Source organism: Ranitomeya variabilis, chromosome 8 (assembly GCF_051348905.1).
Source record: "Ranitomeya variabilis isolate aRanVar5 chromosome 8, aRanVar5.hap1, whole genome shotgun sequence".
Lineage (NCBI taxonomy): Eukaryota > Metazoa > Chordata > Amphibia > Anura > Dendrobatidae > Ranitomeya > Ranitomeya variabilis.
In genome coordinates this window covers 45,984,547-46,005,812 of record NC_135239.1, presented here as the reverse complement: position 1 = coordinate 46,005,812, position 21,266 = coordinate 45,984,547, and the positions used below count along the sequence as shown (strand labels likewise).

The 21,266-nt window shown below is 45.0% G+C and overlaps 1 protein-coding gene and 1 long non-coding RNA gene across 3 annotated transcripts in view; one reads left to right on the top strand and one right to left on the bottom strand.

Annotated features, from left to right (window-relative positions):
- The window catches only part of LOC143788102 (uncharacterized), a 182,861-nt gene that overhangs the window by 94,155 nt on the left and 67,440 nt on the right, over window positions 1-21,266 (bottom strand). The gene's annotated exons all lie outside the window — the stretch shown is intronic.
- Window positions 20,780-21,266, top strand: part of LOC143787444 (uncharacterized) — a 39,582-nt gene continuing 39,095 nt past the window's right edge. Inside the window, exon 1 of the long non-coding RNA XR_013218369.1 lies at window positions 20,780-21,003. This is a non-coding gene — a long non-coding RNA (uncharacterized LOC143787444). The remainder of the gene's footprint in view (window positions 21,004-21,266) is intronic.

Below are 21,266 nucleotides of genomic sequence, written 5' to 3'. Positions count from 1 at the left end.
CGATTGTAATGAGTGTCTGCCAGTTAGTAGTCCAAAACAACAACTAAATGTGAATGTCTCGCATTAAAACAAAACAAAAACACTAAAGGGTGCAATCATTAGGTTCAGGGGTGGGATCCTCTGCGTTGTTTCAGACCTACTAATTTTGCGCAAAGTATTTACTGTGGTAAATAGAGGACACTGCCCCTGACTATGTTAAGTACCATCATACATGTCAACACAATGGTATTGTCAGTGGCAGGTATGGAAGGATGTCAGCGCATAGACTTAACATTGGTGGAAGTGTGAGAGATAACTGTGGAAGTGGTAGAGCAATGTTTGACCTGGGGGTGGGTGAACTCTCTTGTGGCCGGCGTTACAGGCCCAAGGCCCCTCATGTTACAACAGTGTGTCTGACGTTGGGTGTGCACCACCACCGCCAGAGACACTTTATTGTACTATGAGGAACCCAGTAGCAATGCCGTCGACCAAAAGCGAGTACACCCACCTCTTCAGACAAACAGCAGTCTCACGGGTGCTTGCGCCAAGTCGCGATACCACGGCCCCGTGTGGGGAGTTTGGCCATTTAGGGAGGTGTAAACATGTCGTATGCTGGACAATCAGCTGCAGCAAATTAGACATTAGAAAAGTAATTCACAGTAGTCCACAGGCAAGAGCTTTTCATAGGAAAGCTAGGTGTCGGCCGGGCAAGGTGGGGCAAAAGATTTCGAAATCCAGTTGTGGTTCATTTTAATGAATGTTAGATCGTCAACATTTTGGGTAGCCAGACGAGCCCTTTTTTCGGTTAATATTGAACCTGCAGCACTGAATACTCTTTCTGATAGGACACTTGCTGCCGGGCAAGCAAGCTCCTGCAATGCATATTCTGCCAATTCTGGCCAGGTGTCTAATTTTGATGCCCAGTAATCAAATGGGAATGACGGTTGAGGGAGAACATCGATAAGGGATGAAAAATAGTTAGTAACCATACTGGACAAATGTTGTCTCCTGTCACTTTCAATTGATGCAGCAGTACCTGTCCTGTCTGCGGTCATAGCAAAATCACTCCACAACCTGGTCAGAAAACCCCTCTGTCCAACGCCACTTCTGATGTGTGCACCCCTAACACTCCTAGTCTGTTGCCCCCTTGAGCTCGTGTGAGAACGATCACGTGCGCTGTGTGCTGGGAATGCCTGAAGCAAACGGTCAACAAGAGTTGATTGTTTGGTTGCTAATATTAGTTCCAAGTTCTCATGTGGCATAATATTTTGCAATTTGCCTTTATAGCGTGGATCAAGGAGGCAGGCCAACCAGTAATCGTCATCGTTCATCATTTTCGTTATGCGTGTGTCCCTTTTTAGGATACGTAAGGCATAATCCGCCATGTGGGCCAAAGTTCCAGTTGTCAAATCTCCGGTTGTGATTGGGTGAGGGGCAGTTGCAGGCAAATCTACGTCACTTGTGTCCCTCAAAAAACCAGAACCCGGCCTTGACACGCAACCAATTTCCAGTGCCCCCGGGAAAGGTTCCGCATTAAAAATATACTCATCCCCATCCTCATCCTCCACCTCCTCTTCGCCCGCTACCTCGTCCTGTACACTGCCCTGACCAGACAATGGCTGACTGTCATCAAGGCTTTCCTCTTCCTCTGGTGCAGACGCCTGCTCCTTTATGTGCGTCAAACTTTGCATCAGCAGACGCATTAGGGGGATGCTCATGCTTATTACGGCGTTGTCTGCACTAACCAGCCGTGTGCATTCCTCAAAACACTGAAGGACTTGACACATGTCTTGTATCTTCGACCACTGCACACCTGACAACTCCATGTCTGCCATCCTACTGCCTGCCCGTGTATGTGTATCCTTCCACAAAAACATAACAGCCCGCCTCTGTTGGCACAGTCTCTGAAGCATGTGCAGTGTTGAGTTCCACCTTGTTGCAACGTCTATGATTAGGCGATGCTGGGGAAGGTTCAAAGACCGCTGATAGGTCTGCATACGGCTGGCGTGTACAGGCGAACGTCGGATATGTGAGCAAAGTCCACGCACTTTGAGGAGCAGGTTGGAGAACCCAGGATAAGTTTTCAATAAGCACTGCACCACCAGGTTTAAGGTGTGAGCCAAGCAAGGAATGTGTTTCAGTTGGGAAAGGGAGATGGCAGCCATGAAATTCCTTCCGTTATCACTAACTACCTTGCCTGCCTCAAGATCTACTGTGCCCAGCCACGACTGCGTTTCTTGTTGCAAGAACTCGGACAGAACTTCCGCGGTGTGTCTGTTGTCGCCCAAACACTTCATAGCCAATACAGCCTGCTGACGCTTGCCAGTAGCTGGCCCATAATGGGACAACTGGTGTGCAACAGTGTCATCTGCCGATGGAGTGGTTGGCAGACTGCGGTCTGTGGAAGAGCTGTAGCTTCTGCAGGAGGACGAGGAGGAGGAGGAGGGGGTGCGAACGCCTACAGCCAACTGTTTCCTAGACCGTGGGCTAGGCACAACTGTCCCGAAATTGATGTCCCCTGTGGACCCTGCATCCACCACATTCACCCAGTGTGCCGTGATGGACACATAACGTCCCTGGCCATGCCTACTGGTCCATGCATCTGTAGTCAGGTGCACCTTTGTACTCACAGATTGCCTGAGTGCATGGACGATGCGCTGTTTAACATGCTGGTGCAGGGCTGGGATGGCTTTTCTGGAAAAAAAGTGTCGACTGGGTAGCTCGTATCGTGGTTCAGCATACTCCATCAGGGCTTTGAAAGCTTTGCTTTCAACTAACCGGTAGGGCATCATCTCTAACGAGATTAGTCTAGCTATGTGGGCGTTAAAACCCTGTGTACGCGGATGCGAGGATAAGTACTTCCTTTTTCTAACCAGAGTCTCATGTAGTGTGAGCTGAACTGGAGAGATGGAGATCGTGGAACTTGCGGGTGTGCCGGTGGACATGGCAGACTGAGAGACGGTTGGAGACGGTATTGTTTCCGCCGGTGCCCTAGATGCAATATTTCCGCCTACAAAACTGGTGATTCCCTGACCCTGACTGCTTTTGGCTGGCAAAGAAACCTGCACAGATACTGCCGGTGGTGCGGAAAATGGTGGCCTTACAGTGACGGAAGGGATGTTGCGTTGATGACTAGCTTCATTGGCCGAGGGTGCTACAACCTTAAGGGACGTTTGGTAGTTAGTCCAGGCTTGAAAATGCATGGTGGTTAAGTGTCTATGCATGCAACTAGTATTGAGACTTTTCAGATTCTGACCTCTGCTTAAGCTAGTAGAACATTTTTGACAGATGACTTTGCGCTGATTAATTGGATGTTGTTTAAAAAAATGCCAGACTGCACTCTTCCTAGCATCGGATCCCTTTTCAGGGATTGCAGACTGAGCTTTAACCGGATGGCAACGCTGTGCTCCAACAGGTTTTGGCTTTGACACGCGTTTTGGGCCAGATAGGGGCCCGGCAGATGGAACCTGTTGCGATGTTGATGCCTGCTGCGGCCCCTCCTCCACCTCCGCTTCTGAACTACTGCTGCCTGCACCCTGTTCCCCCAATGGCTGCCAATCGGGGTCAACAACCGGGTCATCTATTACCTCCTCTTCGAGCTCGTGTGCAACTTCGTCTGTGTCACTGTGTCGGTCTGTGGTATAGCGTTCGTGGCGGGGCAACATAGTCTCATCAGGGTCTGATTGTGGATCTGTACCCTGAGAGGGCAATGTGGTGGTCTGAGTCAAAGGAGCAGCATAGTACTCTGGCTGTGGCTGTGCATCAGTGCACTCCATGTCAGAATCTACTTGTAATGGGCATGGCCTGTTAAGTGTTTCACTTTCTAAGCCAGGGACGGTATGTGTAAAGAGCTCCATGGAGTGACCCGTTGTGTCGCCTGCTGCATCCTTCTCTCTTGTTGTAGTTTTTGCTGAGGAGGACAAGGAAGCGACTTGTCCCTGACCGTGAACATCCACAAGTGACGCGCTGCTTTTACATTTACCAGTTTCAGAAGAGGAGGCAAAAGAGCTAGAGGCTGAGTCTGCAATGTAAGCCAAAACTTGCTGTTGCTGCTCCGGCTTTAAAAGCGTTTTTCCTACTCCCAGAAAAGAGAGCGTTCGAGGCCTTGTGTAGCCAGACGACGAAACTGGCTCCACAGCTCCAGACTTAGGTGGAATATTTTTATCCCCACGACCACCTGATGCTCCACTACCACTACCATCATTACCAGCTGACAATGAACGCCCACGGCCACGACCTCTTGCACCAGACTTCCTCATTGTTTTAAAAAATTAACCAAAGCAACTTTATTTGTTGCTGTCAAACAACTTACACGGTGAGCTATAACTTCAGTATGATTTCTATATCCCTTAACAGGTTGGTGAGACCACAAGGAAAATCAGGCACAATGTTACACACTCTGTTTTCTGTGGCACAAAATCACAGAGATGACACACACGCAGGACTGTCACTCAAGCACTAATGTCAATATTATTCTCCCACCTAATTTTTTTTTTTTTTTTCTCAGGGAGACTTTAGAAACCAAATAAGATAAAATGTTTTTTTCAGGGACAATTTAGAAACCAAATACTAATAAAAAAAAATAAAAAATAAAAAAAATAGCCTTTCTATGGCCCACAATTAGAGAGAGAGAGGTGGCACACCCAGGAGTCAAGACTGGCACACAAGCTGAAAGGGCAATATTACTCTCCCACTGTTTTTTTATGTATTTTTTTTTTTTTCAGGGAGACTTTAGAAACCAAATAATATTAAACAAAGCAAAAAAATAAATAGGCTTTCTATGGCCCACAATTAGAGAGAGAGAGGTGGCACACCCAGGAGTCAAGACTGGCACACAAGCTGAAAGGGCAATATTACTCTCCCACTGTTTTTTTATGTATTTTTTTTTTTCAGGGAGACTTTAGAAGCCAAATAATATTAAACAAAGCAAAAAAATAAATAGGCTTTCTATGGCCCACAATTAGAGAGAGAGAGGTGGCACACCCAGGAGTCAAGACTGGCACACAAGCTGAAAGGGCAATATTACTCTCCCACTGTTTTTTTATGTTTTGTTTTTTTTCAGGGAGACTTTAGAAACCAAATAATAGTAAACAAAGCAAAAAAATAAATAGGCTTTCTATGGCCCACAATTAGAGAGAGAGAGGTGGCACACCCAGGAGTCAAGACTGGCACACAAGCTGAAAGGGCAATATTACTCTCCCACTGTTTTTTTATGTATTTTTTTTTTCAGGGAGACTTTAGAAACCAAATAATATTAAAAAAAGCAAAAAAATAAATAGGCTTTCTATGGCCCACAATTAGAGAGAGAGAGGTGGCACACCCAGGAGTCAAGACTGGCACACAAGCTGAAAGGGCAATATTACTCTCCCACTGTTTTTTTATGTATTTTTTTTTTTCAGGGACACTTTAGAAACCAAATAATATTAAACAAAGCAAAAAAATAAGTAGGCTTTCTATGGCCCACAATTAGAGAGAGAGAGGTGGCACACCCAGGAGTCAAGACTGGCACACAAGCTGAAAGGGCAATATTACTCTCCCACTGTTTTTTTATGTATTTTTTTTTTTCAGGGAGACTTTAGAAACCAAATAATATTTAAAAAAGCAAAAAAATAAATAGGCTTTCTATGGCCCACAATTAGAGAGAGAGAGGTGGCACACCCAGGAGTCAAGACTGGCACACAAGCTGAAAGGGCAATATTACTCTCCCACTGTTTTTTTATGTATTTTTTTTTTTTCAGGGAGACTTTAGAAACCAAATAATATTAAAAAAAGCAAAAAAATAAATAGGCTTTCTATGGCCCACAATTAGAGAGAGAGAGGTGGCACACCCAGGAGTCAAGACTGGCACACAAGCTGAAAGGGCAATATTACTCTCCCACTGTTTTTTTATGTATTTTTTTTTTTCAGGGAGACTTTAGAAACCAAATAATATTAAACAAAGCAAAAAAATAAATAGGCTTTCTATGGCCCACAATTAGAGAGAGAGAAGTGGCACACCCAGGAATCAAGACTGGCACACAAGCTGAAAGGGCAATATTACTCTCCCACTGTTTTTTTATGTATTTTTTTTTTTCAGGGAGACTTTAGAAACCAAATAATATTAAAAAAAGCAAAAAAATAAATAGGCTTTCTATGGCCCACAATTAGAGAGAGAGAGGTGGCACACCCAGGAGTCAAGACTGGCACACAAGCTGAAAGGGCAATATTACTCTCCCACTGTTTTTTTATGTATTTTTTTTTTTCAGGGAGACTTTAGAAACCAAATAATATTAAACAAAGCAAAAAAATAAATAGGCTTTCTATGGCCCACAATTAGAGAGAGAGGTGGCACACCCAGGAGTCAAGACTGGCACACAAGCTGAAAGGGCAATATTACTCTCCCACTGTTTTTTTATGTATTTTTTTTTTCCAGGGAGACTTTAGAAACCAAATAATATTAAAAAAAGCAAAAAAATAAATAGGCTTTCTATGGCCCACAATTAGAGAGAGAGAGGTGGCACACCCAGGAGTCAAGACTGGCACACAAGCTGAAAGGGCAATATTACTCTCCCACTGTTTTTTTATGTATTTTTTTTTTCAGGGAGACTTTAGAAACCAAATAATATTAAAAAAAGCAAAAAAATAAATAGGCTTTCTATGGCCCACAATTAGAGAGAGAGAGGTGGCACACCCAGGAGTCAAGACTGGCACACAAGCTGAAAGGGCAATATTACTCTCCCACTGTTTTTTTATGTATTTTTTTTTTTCAGGGAGACTTTAGAAACCAAATAATATTAAACAAAGCAAAAAAATAAATAGGCTTTCTATGGCCCACAATTAGAGAGAGAGAGGTGGCACACCCAGGAGTCAAGACTGGCACACAAGCTGAAAGGGCAATATTACTCTCCCACTGTTTTTTTATGTATTTTTTTTTTTCAGGGAGACTTTAGAAACCAAATAATATTAAAAAAAGCAAAAAAATAAATAGGCTTTCTATGGCCCACAATTAGAGAGAGAGAGGTGGCACACCCAGGAGTCAAGACTGGCACACAAGCTGAAAGGGCAATATTACTCTCCCACTGTTTTTTTATGTATTTTTTTTTTTCAGGGAGACTTTAGAAACCAAATAATATTAAACAAAGCAAAAAAATAAATAGGCTTTCTATGGCCCACAATTAGAGAGAGAGAGGTGGCACACCCAGGAGTCAAGACTGGCACACAAGCTGAAAGGGCAATATTACTCTCCCACTGTTTTTTTATGTATTTTTTTTTTTTCAGGGAGACTTTAGAAACCAAATAATATTAAAAAAAGCAAAAAAATAAATAGGCTTTCTATGGCCCACAATTAGAGAGAGAGAGGTGGCACACCCAGGAGTCAAGACTGGCACACAAGCTGAAAGGGCAATATTACTCTCCCACTGTTTTTTTATGTATTTTTTTTTTCACGGAGACTTTAGAAACCCAATAATATTAAAAAAAACAAAAAAATAAATAGGCTTTGTATGGCCCACTGAATGAGAGATGGCACACACAGGAGTGGCACACAAGCCCTGACTGAAGCCAATATTTTTCTCCCACTGATTGATGTAGTGTTTTTGTGTTGAGGTAGATTTTAGAACACAAATCAAGGAAAAAAATAAATAGGCTTTCTATGGCCCACTCAGTGAGAGATGGCACACACAGGGATGGCACTGTAGCAGAAATGCCAATCTTAATCTTCCACAAAAAAAAAAAAAAAAAAAACAGGGACTGTCCTACAATTACTATCTCCCTGCAGTAATGTAAGCCAGGTATGGCAGGCAGCAATAGGAGTGGACTGATGCACAAATTAAATAAAAAGTGTGGACAAACAAAAAAGATAGCTGTGCAGAAAGGAAGGAACAAGAGGATATGTGCTTTGAAAAAAGCAGTTGGTTTGCACAGTGGCGTACACACAGCAATACAGCTATCACGGAGCCTTCTAGGGCAGCCCAATGAGCTACAGCGCTGAGGGAAAAAAAAAAATGCAGCTTCCAGTGTCCCTGCACACCGAAGGTGGTGTTGGACAGTGGAAATCGCTACAGCACAAGCGGTTTGGTGGTTAGTGGACCCTGCCTAACGCTATCCCTGCTTCTGACGAAGCGGCAGCAACCTCTCCCTAAGCTCAGATCAGCAGCAGTAAGATGGCGGTCGGCGGGAACGCCCCTTTATAGCCCCTGTGACGCCGCAGACAGCAAGCCAATCACTGCAATGCCCTTCTCTAAGATGGTGGGGACCAGGACCTATGTCATCACGCTGCCCACACTCTGCGTTCACCTTCATTGGCTGAGAAATGGCGCTTTTCGCGTCATTGAAACGCGACTTTGGCGCGAAAGTCGCGTACCGCATGGCCGACAAGCACAGGGGTCGGATCGGGTTTCATGAGACGCCGACTTAGCCAAAAGTCAGCGACTTTTGAAAATGAACGACCCGTTTCGCTCAACCCTAGTCATGATGTTTGAGGTCTTTTATAATTTTTTCATTTTTTCTTTTTCGATTTTTCTAATTTTTTGAGATACTATATAGTGTCTGTATATTTGGCATTTGTTAGTCATAGCCCATCAAGGAATAAATATATGAACAAATAGTTTTTTATATATACTGTTTAATATAGGCAGATGTCATCTCTAGCTTAACCATTTAATGTTTTACTATTTTATTTACTCTTGTTCTAATTATCTCTTTTGTTTTTCTGCTTCCTTAGGTAGCCAATTGATTCTTTTGTTTTACACTATACGCACCTTATCTACACGGTCCAGCGTTGAATTATCCGGTTCACCATGGATATGGGACTTTTTTCGCTTCAGGGAGATGCACCGCCTACTTTTGCGTTCCATTACAGCGTTTCACAGAGGAGTCCTTACCCTTAGACACTACGATGACGCATTTCCGGGGGCGCCGCTGTTATGTGTGCGTTCCACTAGCGTTCCAGTCACTGCTCACTGATGTCACTTCCGGGTTGTAGGGCTATTTCAACATGGACGCGATGTCAGCGTGCCATGCAGATATTCTATACACCGCTTGTTGCGGTGAACAGTCTCGGGACCACTTCTCTTATATGCGGTAAGCCTCCCCTGCACATTAGCTATCGGTTTTTCACTTAAACTTATATTTTGTTCCTTCTGGACTTCTCGGTCTTCTTATTTTTCTTTTTTCTTTCACTTTCGTGTTGTAGAACTCCTGAAGGAGTCACAAGTTCTTCACGTCGGTCTTTCTCTATCACTGCATCTAGTGGTAAGCCCCTTCTTTTCTTTTTTATTTAGTGTGGCTTCTGCCTTTCATATTGGTTATAGGATTATTTAGAAAATATGGGAGAATACTGATTGTGTAACACCAAGTGATGGTGTATATCTATCTATTTTCTGGTTATATTCCAAGTGGGCTTATGACTAAGCATTATCAATAGTTATTATTTTGTATAAAAATCGGACCACATGTACCTATTGCTATTATGGCTTGTATATATACACACATCGCTGTTATGAGAGTATGAATAATGTCCTTTTGACGTCATATGAAAGCCATTATTTTTGTCCTTATATTCTCTGTATATATGTGTGGATCTGTGATTTATTATTCTTTCATGTTGTTTTTTCTTCTTATGTTGTAGTCTGATGAAGGTCAAATAGACCGAAACGTTACTAATTGACTTTTTTGGAACATCAAATAAACACTATTGCATGAAATTCTGAGTGCCTGATTTTTTTCACTTATAGTATTTATAGGGGTTGGCATCCCTTCTCTGAGCACCAGATATCTCTTTACAAAAGGAGTGCCGTGACAGACTATTCAAAAAAGTCCTGTGGTACAGACCCTGTTATTATGGACTCTTCAAAGATTAAAAATAATGGTCTATCAATGACTGTACTTAATTCCTGCAGTACTCGGGGGTGTATCCCATCCGGGCCCAGAGATTTGTCAATTTTAGTGATTTTTAGACGCCGCCGTACTTCCTGCTGGGTTAGGCAGGTGACATTTAATTGGGAATTTTTATCACTAGTCATATTGGCTGCCATGGGATTTTCTTTTGTAAATACTGATGAAAAAAAGTCATTTAGCATATTTGCTTTTTCCTCATCCTCATCCACCATTTCACCCAGACTATTTTTAAGGGGGCCAACACTATCATTTTTTAGTTTCTTACTATTTATGTAGTTAAAGAATATTTTGGGATTATTTTTGCTCTCTCTGGCAATGAGTCTCTCTGTCTCAATCTTTGCTGCCTTGATTTGCTTTTTACAGAATTTATTTAATTTTTTGTATTTATTTAATGCCTCCTCACTACCTACTTCCTTTAATTCTCTAAATGCTTTCTTTTTGTCACTTATTGCGCCCCTTACAGCTCTACTTAGCCATATTGGTTTCCTCCTATTTCTAGTATGTTTATTCCCATACGGTATATACTGTGCACAGGTCCTATCCAGAATGCTAATAAACGTCTCCCATTTTCTTTGTGTATTTTTGTGTCTCAGGATATTGTCCCAGTTAATTGCACCAAGATCCTCTCTCATCCGTTGGAAATTTGCCCTCCTGAAGTTTAGTGTCCTTGTCACCCCTCTACTACACATCTTATTGAAGGAGACATGAAAACTTATTATTTTGTGAACACTATTCCCCAAGTGACCCCCAACCCTTATATTTGATATGCGGTCTGGCCTGTTGGTTAATATTAGGTCTAGCAGTGTCCCCCTTCTTGTTGGGTCCTAAACCAGTTGTGAAAGGTAATTGTCTCTCATAGTTGTCAAAAATCGATTACCTTTACTGGAACTGCAGGTTTCTGTTCCCCAATCTATTTCAGGGTAGTTGAAGTCCCCCATAATAGTGACTTCTCCTTGAGTCGCAGCTTCATCTATTTGCTTTATGAGGATATTCTCCATTGCTTCCATTATTTTTGGAGATTTATAACAAACCCCTATCAGTAATTTATTATTTTTTCCCCCTCCCCTTATCTCCACCCACAGGGACTCTACATTTTCATTAGATTCACCTATATTATCACGCAGGATGGGTTTTAAGGTCGATTTTACATACAGACATACCCCACCCCCTCGCTTATCTGTACGGTCATTTCTGAAAAGGCTATAGCCCTGCAAGTTAACAGCCCAGTCATGGCTCTCATCCAGCCATGTCTCAGATATCCCCACCATGTCATAATTATGCTCCAACAACATTAATTCTAATTCGTCCATTTTGTTGGCGAGGCTTCTGGCATTAGTATACATGCACTGATGTTCCTCTCTGTACCTCTATTCTTTCTTAAATTATTAACTGTTCTAACCCCACCCCCCATGCCACCGCCACCCCCAACTTCCTTATTTGTGCCCAGGTCTCTATCTGCACTATCTTCCCCTCCTATAAAATGAATACCCTCCCCCCCAATCCCTAGTTTAAACACTCCTCCAACCTTCTAGCCATTTTCTCCCCCAGCACAGCTGCACCTTCCCCATTGAGGTGCAGCCTGTCCCTAGCGTAGAGCCTGTAGCCAACTGAGAAGTCGGCCCAGTTCTGCAGGAACCCAAACCCCTCCTTCCTACACCAATTCTTGAGCCACTTATTAACCTCCCTAATCTCCCGTTGCCTCTCTGGCGTGGCACGTGGTACAGGCAGTATTTTGGAAAATACCACGTTGGAGGTCCTTGCTTTCAGCTTGCAGCCTAATTCCCTGAAATCATCTTTAAGGACCTTCCACCTACCTCTAACTTTGTCATTTGTGCCAATGTGCACCATGACCGCTGGGTCCTCACCAGCCCCTCCCAGTAATCTGTCCACCCGATCAGCGATGTGTCGGACTCGAGCGCCAGGTAGGCAGCACACCGTCCGACGATCCCTGTCTTTGTGACAGATTGCCCTATATGTTCCCCTAATAATTGAGTCCCCCACTACCAGCACCTGTCTGGCCTGCCCTGCTCTCCTATTTCCCTCCTTACTGGAGCAGTCACTCCTCCGGCTTTCAGAGGACATGCCTGGCTGCAGCAGTGCTACCCCTGTACTGGCACCCCCCTCATCTGCCAACTTCGCAAACTTATTGGGGTGTGCCAGATCAGGACTAGCCTCCCTGGCACTCTTCCCTCTACCCCGCCTTCTATCTGTCACCCAGCTAACTGCCTCACTGTCCTGCAGCTCCATCCTACCATCCCCCTCCTCATCTATCCCATTGAGCGTCTGCTCTGTGAGCAGAAGACTCCTCTCCATATTGTCTATGGATCTCAGTGTTGCCAGCTGCCCATTTAGATCCAGGATCTGGGATTCCAAATGCACAACGTGCTCACATCTCGCACAGCAGTATGCACCCTCGACCGGCTGGTCAAGGACTGCATACATGTGGCAAGATGTGCACTGGATGGCATTAACAATAGTGAAGCACATTTCCTAATGGGGATTGCACCACACAGAAACATTAAATAAAAAATAAATACAAAGTATTAATAAAAAACACAGCAATTCCTCCCTTGGAAACTCCCTGATTCCAAAGTCACTGGATCACAAGTCACACTTACCGCCGTCCACACTTACACTCAGGTCACACTCAGCTCGCTCACACTCGCTATGCTGAAGATTTATAGATTTTTTTTTCTCTGTATTTCCCTTCAACAACAAGCCACCTTGCTGTTCAAATGCACTTCCAAAAAGGACTTGAGCCCCAAACAGCTGCCCCTTATAAACCCTTGATTATGAGCCCCCACCCTAAGTTAAACCCTTGTGAATATAGCTACTCCCAAATTCAGCAACTCACACAAATTCACACAGGTATTTGTTAAAGGCTTTCCAAATACCTCCTCACTGGATCACAAGTCACACTTACCGCCGTCCACACTTACGCTCAGGTCACACTCAGCTCGCTCACACTCGCTATGCTGAAGATTTATAGATTTTTTTTTTCTCTGTATTTCCCTTCAACAACAAGCCACCTTGCTGTTCAAATGCTCTTGCAGCGCCCCAGAGTCCTGGTCATTGCAGTACTGATGCTCCGCCACTAAGGGGGGCTGTGGTACGTCTGATGGCACTGAATGAGTTCACCTGACCAGGTATCACAGACACCAATACATTTCACAGTCTGGCCTCCAGGGGGAGCTAAGGGTTCTATGTATTAGGCCACTCCTCACAGTCTGGTAAAACTGGGGGTTAGATAGGAAGTTAGTTCAGAAAGCTGACTGGGTTGGTACCAGGCAACACCTTGTGGCAGAGGGTGTTGTAGGGGAAGATTCAGAGGGGTCCCTGTCAGGGGTGGGATCCTGACAGAGGCCTAGCGAACAGAGAGCATGTTACGGGACCGTGCCTGCACTGGATAGCGGCGGTGCCCTAAAAAAGGATAAGAAGCGAGGTTTATTGTGCTGAGTGAGAAACGAGATCAACGCAACAAGGAGAATACCAGTAGGAGTCGCGCTGTAAGACGAGGCAACATCCTACTGAGGCACATAACCAGTGGCCGGAACGCCGAGGAAGTACTAAGCTCCAAGCAATACTTCAAACCTACGGCAGGACAGTCAGTTAGAGGCGGACTGTCTCACGAAGAACACCTAGGAAGACACAGGGGGGTAACAACAGGAGTGGGGCGAAGCTAGGGTCCCAGAAGAACCTCCGAGCCTCCCCGTCATACGGGTGCGTCCTTACCATAAGATCTGGGGGGACGTGGAAGAACATCAGAATCGAGTTGTGAGGGAACACGAGAAACAGACACAACAGTTGTGGGGACTATCCCATAAGCACAGCAGGGGAGGACCACAACACACAAGGGCTAGAAGGTAGGCACAGATTTCCACCTGCAAAGGGAACTCTGGAGGTGCCTTTGGGCCGACTGGACTTGCGCAGCCCGGCTAACCGTATTCCGGACTGAGGACCCAGAAGCCTTCAGTAAAGAGGTAAAGAGACTGCAACCTGGTGTCCTCGTTATTTACTGCGACCGGCACTTCACCGCACCATAACATCATCCCATACCTCCACCTTTATTGTACGCCCCTCAGCAGGGTCACGGACCGGGTCTAGCCACCGTGACAACCCCAGGACAGAGAATCAGAGGCCCGGTACCGGGTACCCCTCGGCCCTGCGGCAGTGGGGGCGCTACACTCTTGTTGTTGGGCGCAGCGTCGTCGACGCATACCGACACATGCGTCATGCGCCCCTATCTTTAACATGGGGGGCGCATGGACATGCGCCGGTATGCGTTGTACTGCGTTTTATGATGCTTTCGTCATATACATACACAAGACAGGCTGCAGGGGACGCTACTTGTAGCATTTTCCCTGCTCTGAAATTACCAATCTGTAGGATCTTATGACAACGCATGCGTCGCAAAACGCTGCGATGTGTACATGCGTTGTTGGTTGTGTCGCGTCGCCGACGCTGCGCCCAACAACGCAAATGTGAACGTAGCCTTAGTGGTGAAAAAAATTCCAAACTTTGCTAAAAAGAAATAAAATAATTGCGCCATTTTCTGATACCCGTAGCGTCTATATTTTCTGAGATATCGGGTCGGGTGAGGGCTAACTTTTTGCGTGCCGAGCTGGTGTTTTTAATGATACCACTTTTGTGCAGATACATTTTTTTGATCTCCCGTTATTGTATTTTAATGCAATGTCGCAGCGACCAAAAAAAACATAATTTTGGCTTTTGATTTTTTTTTTCTCGCTACACTGTTTAGCGATCATGTACATTTTTTTGTTGTATTGAAAACTGCTGACATGTTGCGGCTTTGAAGTGGGCTCACAGCCGAAGCCCACCTCAAAGCGTGGGGATACTGCCAGCTGATGTACTATTCCGTCAGCTGGCAGAAAGGGGTTAATGAACACTTGGCTCCCGCGCAATTTTCTGCGCCAGAGGGGGAAAGCTGACGGCCGGGGGCCAATATTTGTAGCCTGCTATGAATATCAGCCCGCAGCTGTCTGCGTAGCCTTTACTGTCTATTAAAATAGGGGGACCCCCCAAAAAATGACATGGGGTCCCCCTATATTTTAAAGCCAGAAAGGCTACGCAGACAGCTGCGGGCTGATATTCATTATCTAGAGAGGGGCCATGGATATTGCCCCCCCCAGCTATAAATTCCAGCCCGCAGCCGCCCCGGAAATGGCGCATCTGAAAATGCGCCAATTCCGGCACTTAGCCCCTTTCTTCCCACTCCCGTGTAGTGGTGGGATATGGGGTAGTAAGGGGTTAATGTCACCTTGCTATTGTAAGGTGACATTAAGCCGGGTTAATAACAGAGAGGCATCAATAAGACGCCTATCCATTAGTAATCCAATAATAATAATAAAGGGTTAATAAAACACACACACATTAGGAAAAAAGTATTTTAATATTCTTCATTTAACCATACTTACCATACTTCAGCACATGGAAAAAACATAAAATAATAAACCGTATACTACCTGTCCGCCGTAGTCCAATTAATAACGAGTGTCCCACGATGATGTCCCCTATAGAACAGTGACATCGGGTGATGTCACTGCTCTATAGAACTTTCAGTGACACACTGACAGGAGACAATGGCTCCTGCAGTGTATCGCTGAAGTTACCCGAGTTCAAAGTCTCACTTTATGGCAATTGCTGCCTGGGAAAATTTCTCAACAGCAATGGCATAAAGTGAGACTAGGGACTATTTTCTCACAGGGGCGTAGGAATACATTGTGAGGAATACATTGTGGAAGGATACCTTCCATCATTGTAATCCTGGAGCCCCTGGAGAGCGGTCGCACCAGATGATGCTCCTGCTCTCCACGGGAGATCGTCGAGGGACATATGTTGCATGTCATCGCATGGTGCATGTCGCATGGTGCTGAATGACGCATGTCATTGCATGGTGCATGTCACATGTTGTCGCATGGTGCATGTTGTATGTCATCGCATGGTGCATGTCGCATGTCACCACATGGTGCATGTCGCATGGTGCATGTCATCGCATGGTGCATGTCACATGTCGTCGCATGGTGCATGTCACATGTCGTCGCATGGTGCATGTCGTCGCATGGTGCATGTCGTCACATGGTGCATGTCGTCGCATGGAGCATGTCACATGTCGTCGCATGGTGCATGTCTTCGCATGGTGCATGTCGCATGTCGTCGCGTGGTGCATGTCGTCGCGTGGTGCATGTCGTCGCATGGTGCATGTCACATGTCGTCGCATGGTGCATGTCGCATGTCGCCACATGGTGCATGTCATCGCATGGTGCATGTTGTCGCATGTCACATGTTGCATGTCATTGCATGCTGCATGTCATCACATCTCGCATGGTGCATGTCATTGCACATCGTATGTTGCATGTTGTCACATGTCGCATGTTGTTGCATGTCACATGGTGTGTGTCGTATGTATGTACTGTATATGTGTATTTTTTTTTTACATTCAACACATTAGCCGGATGATGGGACTACTACTGTCCCATCATTGGCTACTGTGTCACTCACTCTCACTGTAGCAGACGATGCCTGCACACAGAGAGACACACACACACCAAAGAACCCCCCCCCCCGCAGCAGACCCAGCACATACCGGTGCTGGACCGCACATACCCGCGGCAGCACGCAGAGCCCCGGTGCTGGCCCGCACATACCGGCACGCAGAGCCCCGGCGCTGGCCCGCACATATCCGCGGCAGCACGCAGAGCCCCGACGCTGGCCCGCACATACCGGCACGCAAAGCCCCAGCGCTGGCCCGCACATACCGGCACGCAGAGCCCCGGCGCCGGTCCGCACACACCCGCGGCATTACACAGAGCCCCGGCGTCCACATAATCATCCCTTCACAGCCCCGACCGCCCCCAGCACAGCCCTGCCCAACCCCAGCACAGCCCCACAGGCAGCCCCCAACCACGCCCACAGCCCAGTCACTCTTGATGAGTGACTGCTGCCTGTGGAGACTTGGTCACGCCTGCTGCTGACGTCACGTCAATTTCCAGAGTCTGGAAATTGACGTGACGTCGGCGGAAATAAGCGGTGGCTGCAGCCTGGGGGTCACGTGACCCGGACTCAGCCGCTGCCATAGCGCCGCTCACAGGCGAAAACGGCAACGGAAGGTATTTGCACAATTCATTAGGGGGCCCGGGGGGATAGATTGGGGGGTTAATTGAAAGTAGTGGACAACCCATTTAAGCATAACTGTGCTGAGAAGTAGAACAAAGTTAACAAGTCAACATATTGACAGAAAAAATTAAAAGAAAAATGTGTTTTAGTTGGTGAAAAAGAAAAAACAAAAGCAAAAAAAAAAAAAAAATGGCTACCGGTATTTCCTGTACAGGTTAGTATTAACCTACCAAACAGAAAAACATGTTGTGAGATAACTCAAACTTTTAATTAACTGAACCTTATCAAACAGAGGCAATGGAAGTTATCCAACCAAAACTTCAACTACTGTATGCTTCTACAAGATTACCCAGCAGATGGCGATGTTTTCGTAGCTATATACTTTTCATTGTAAAGCTGCTTTTCATCAATGTTTCTGGTTTGTTCTTATTGATGATATAGTTTAATGATTTGTCATTAGATCTAAATTACACCCATGTTGTGTCGAGCTGGGACTGGAATTCAGTCTTGAACATTTCAGAGCAAACAATCCCACTTGCTGTATAATGAATGAAAAATATGAACATGCAGTTGTTTGTTGTGGCTGTAGAGGAGCAAATCTGCTGAGATTTTATTTCACCACATTACTTGAATTTGGCAGAAAAATTCAATTGACATTAAAATAGTTCCATGGTTTACGGTGCCAATTAGGCCGTTGACGTCACAGCACATGTTGTGACGTCCCAATGTGTGTTATGATGTAATTCGTGACATTTTGTATAATGTGTGTGCGCCATCTGAGACTTAGTCTGCTCCAAAGCATGAGCACAGAGTAAACAAGAAGATATCAGAAAAAAGAGGAAGGCGGAAAAAATAGACAGCAGTGTATAGAGGACCAGATGCAGGTGCATGGTGGTGGCGGGACAGCTGAGTCGTAAAGAGGACATTAGAGGAAGGTGGAAAAAAGAGATCAGACTGTGTGAAGACTGGCCATTATACTGTTTGAAGGGCTATGTGGGGGCCATTATACTGTTTGGAGGGCTATGTGGGGGCCATTATACTGTTTGGAGGGCTATGTAGGGGCCATTATACTGTTTGGAGGGCTATGTGGGGGCCATTACACTGTTTGGAGGGCTATGTAGGGACCATTATACTGTTTGGAGGGCTATGTGGGGGCCATTACACTGTTTGGAGGGCTATGTAGGGGCCATTACACTGTTTGGAGGGCTATGTGAGGGCCATTATACAGTTTGGAGGGCTATGTAGGGGCCATTATACTGTTTGGAGGGCTATGTGAGGGCCATTATACTGTTTGGAGGGCTATGTAGGGGCCATTATACTGTTTGAAGGGCTATGTAGGGGCCATTATACTGTTTGGAGGGCTATGTGGGGGCCATTATACCATTTGGAGGGCTATGTGGGGCCCATTATACTGTTTGGAGGGCTATGTGGAGACCATTATACTGTTTGAAGGGCTATGTAGGGGCCATTATACTGTTTGGAGGGCTATGTGGGGGCCATTATATCATTTGGAAGGCTATGTGGGGGCCATTATACTGGTTGAAGGGCTATGTGGGGGCTATTATACTGTTTGGAGGGCTATGTGGGGACCATTATACTGTTTGGAGGGCTATGTAGGGGCCATTATACTGTTTGGAGTGCTATGTGGGGGCCATTATACCTTTTGGAGGGCTATGTGGGGGCCATTATACTGTTTGGAGGGCTATGTGGGGACCATTATACTGTTTGGAGGGCTATGTAGGGCCCATTATACTGTTTGGAGGGCTATGTGGGGACCATTATACTGTTTGGAGGGCTATGTGGGGACCATTATACTGTTTGAAGGGCTATGTGGGGGCCAATATACCGTTTGAAGGGCTATGTGAGAGCCATTATACCATTTGGAGGTCTATGTGGGGGCCATTATACTGGTTGGAGGGCTATGTGGGGGCCAATATACTGGTTGGAGGGCTATGTAGGGGTCAGTATACTGTATACAAGCAATTATACAGTGTGAAAGTTTTTGTGTGGTCCATCAATCTATGTAGGGGGCTGTGTAGGAGCCAGTGTGCTGTTTGGAGGACTAGTGGGGCCATTATACTGTTTGGAGGGCTAGTAGATAGCTAGTAGAGGCCATTATACAGTGTGGATGGTTGTGTTGGGTCCATCATACTGAGTGGAGAGGTGTGGGGTTATTATTATTGCTGCTGCAGCCATCCACCACACAGATCACTTCTGTCAGCACTAATCAGCTGCTTTTTTCAACTGTTAGAGGTGCGATGTGTGTTGGGCAACTGCAGCAGTAATCAGCTTGAGTTTCAGCAGCGAGCAATGGTTTCCTGTTCCTCACAGCCACGTCAAGAATGAACTTGCTTCTGTGTCGGATAATATCATGGGAAGTGGTGGGTATCTCCCCCATACACTGCAGAGCTCACAACAGGAAGCACCAAGAATGTGGCTAAATGAAGATAACTAAGAGCAATGTACTGTAAGATGTGACTGCGTATACAGGAGCTGAGAGGAGGGATGTACTGTAAGATGTGACTGCGCATACAGGAGCTGAGAGGAGTGATGTACTGCAGGATGGGACTGTATACTGTATACAGGAGCTGAGAGGAGGGATGTACTGCAGGATGGGACTGTATAACGAGGGGGTTGAGAAGAGTGATGTACTGCACGATAGAGTGGTGTATATGGAGCTGAGAGTTTAATCCTTTATAAGCCACAGTCAATAGCATCCATGGAAATATGTCATAAAAATTACTTACTAAATAAACCGAATTTTTATGTTAATGAACTTTTTTTTAATCTTTTTAGATTGATATTGAAATAAAATGTTGAAATCTTGGAATTTTTACACTGGCCACTTGGGCTATTGTAGACACTTATTTCCTTTTCTTTCAGAAAATCCACATGTTCATTGGCAGCAAAAGAATAACTCAGACCCCATCTTTTGTATTGAAGACTCTAATGAGCATGTGCAAAGGTAATTGTGAAGGGAGGGGGAGCAGGGTCAGCCTTGGCATCTCCTATTGTGATTGGTGGATAATGTTTCAGCTGTGTATATCAGTATTTCCTGTCATTATAAACCTGCCTCTGATGATAATGAGCCTTGTGAAAAGTGTTCTGTAATGAACGTGATTTAGAGTTTAAAATATCCCCATTAACCTGTGCAAAATTGTTTTAAAAAAGTGACCTTTTAATCCTTCACATGTTTATGCTGTAAAGCCAATCCATATCTTGCAATAGAAGTCAATGGGAAGGCTACAAACATGGTCCAAAGATGACTGCGGTTTTTGCTTTTAGCATTGAGTAAGTTTTTGAGGTATTTTCACTTGAAAAAAGTAGTGTTTTATTCATTGTGTGATGGTTTTAAAATATGTGAGGAAAACGCCAACAAAAAATGATTAAAAAGTGTTACTTTTTTTTTACAGAAGATAATGATGCAGGAAAATTGGTAACAAAACACTTCTGGACAAATAAACATGTAAAAAAGCACCACATAGAAGGAATGTTTTCTAAAACAGTTTCTGTGGTATCCCGGTACTCGTTCTACTATTGATGTGTGAAACGGTTGTTGTGTGACAGAAGATCTGATTCCGTGCCCCAGAACTACTTTGGACGCTAGGAGATGTGTAATACATTGTATGTGCGCACACTGAGCGCTGATAAATGTGCTTTGTACTTTGCTGCCACCTACTGGTCAATATACTGTATGTATGTAAGTTAGGTATTCAATCTCCTCACCACAAGCTGCCATAGAAATGGCTGGGAGGAGCCTCCCAAGTCAGTGCTGACATACTTCCTGGAACAAACCAGTTCAGTCTTGTCTAGTCCTGAAAAGGGAGACTAAGCCCCATTTCTCCCAGAATCTCTATTCCAGTCCATGCTGAGGGGCCACCTTTGTTCAAATAATGGCCTCCACAAAGTAGAGAAGCTTCATATAGTCAGGAGACATAGTGCCGAACAAGAGCTCTCCTCATACTGGTTTCTCTGTACGGTGTGTTAGATTGGATCACTCGGTTGCTCACAGAGGTAAACACAGGAACATTCCTCCTTTGAATCAACTTGTTTATTAAAAAGGTACAGCATAAATCATTGCAAAATTCAGCAAAATAAACACGGTCTTTCTGGCGTAACGGGAAAACAAAAGATAACATAGCACAGTCTATGTGGCTGCAGGGATCCGCCCAACTCAGGGAAAACAACAGGGTTCAGCTCTCTTTACCATAAACACAGTTCTGGAGCTCTCGTCTCCAGGTACACCGAATGCTTAATAATTCAGAAGGCTGACTATT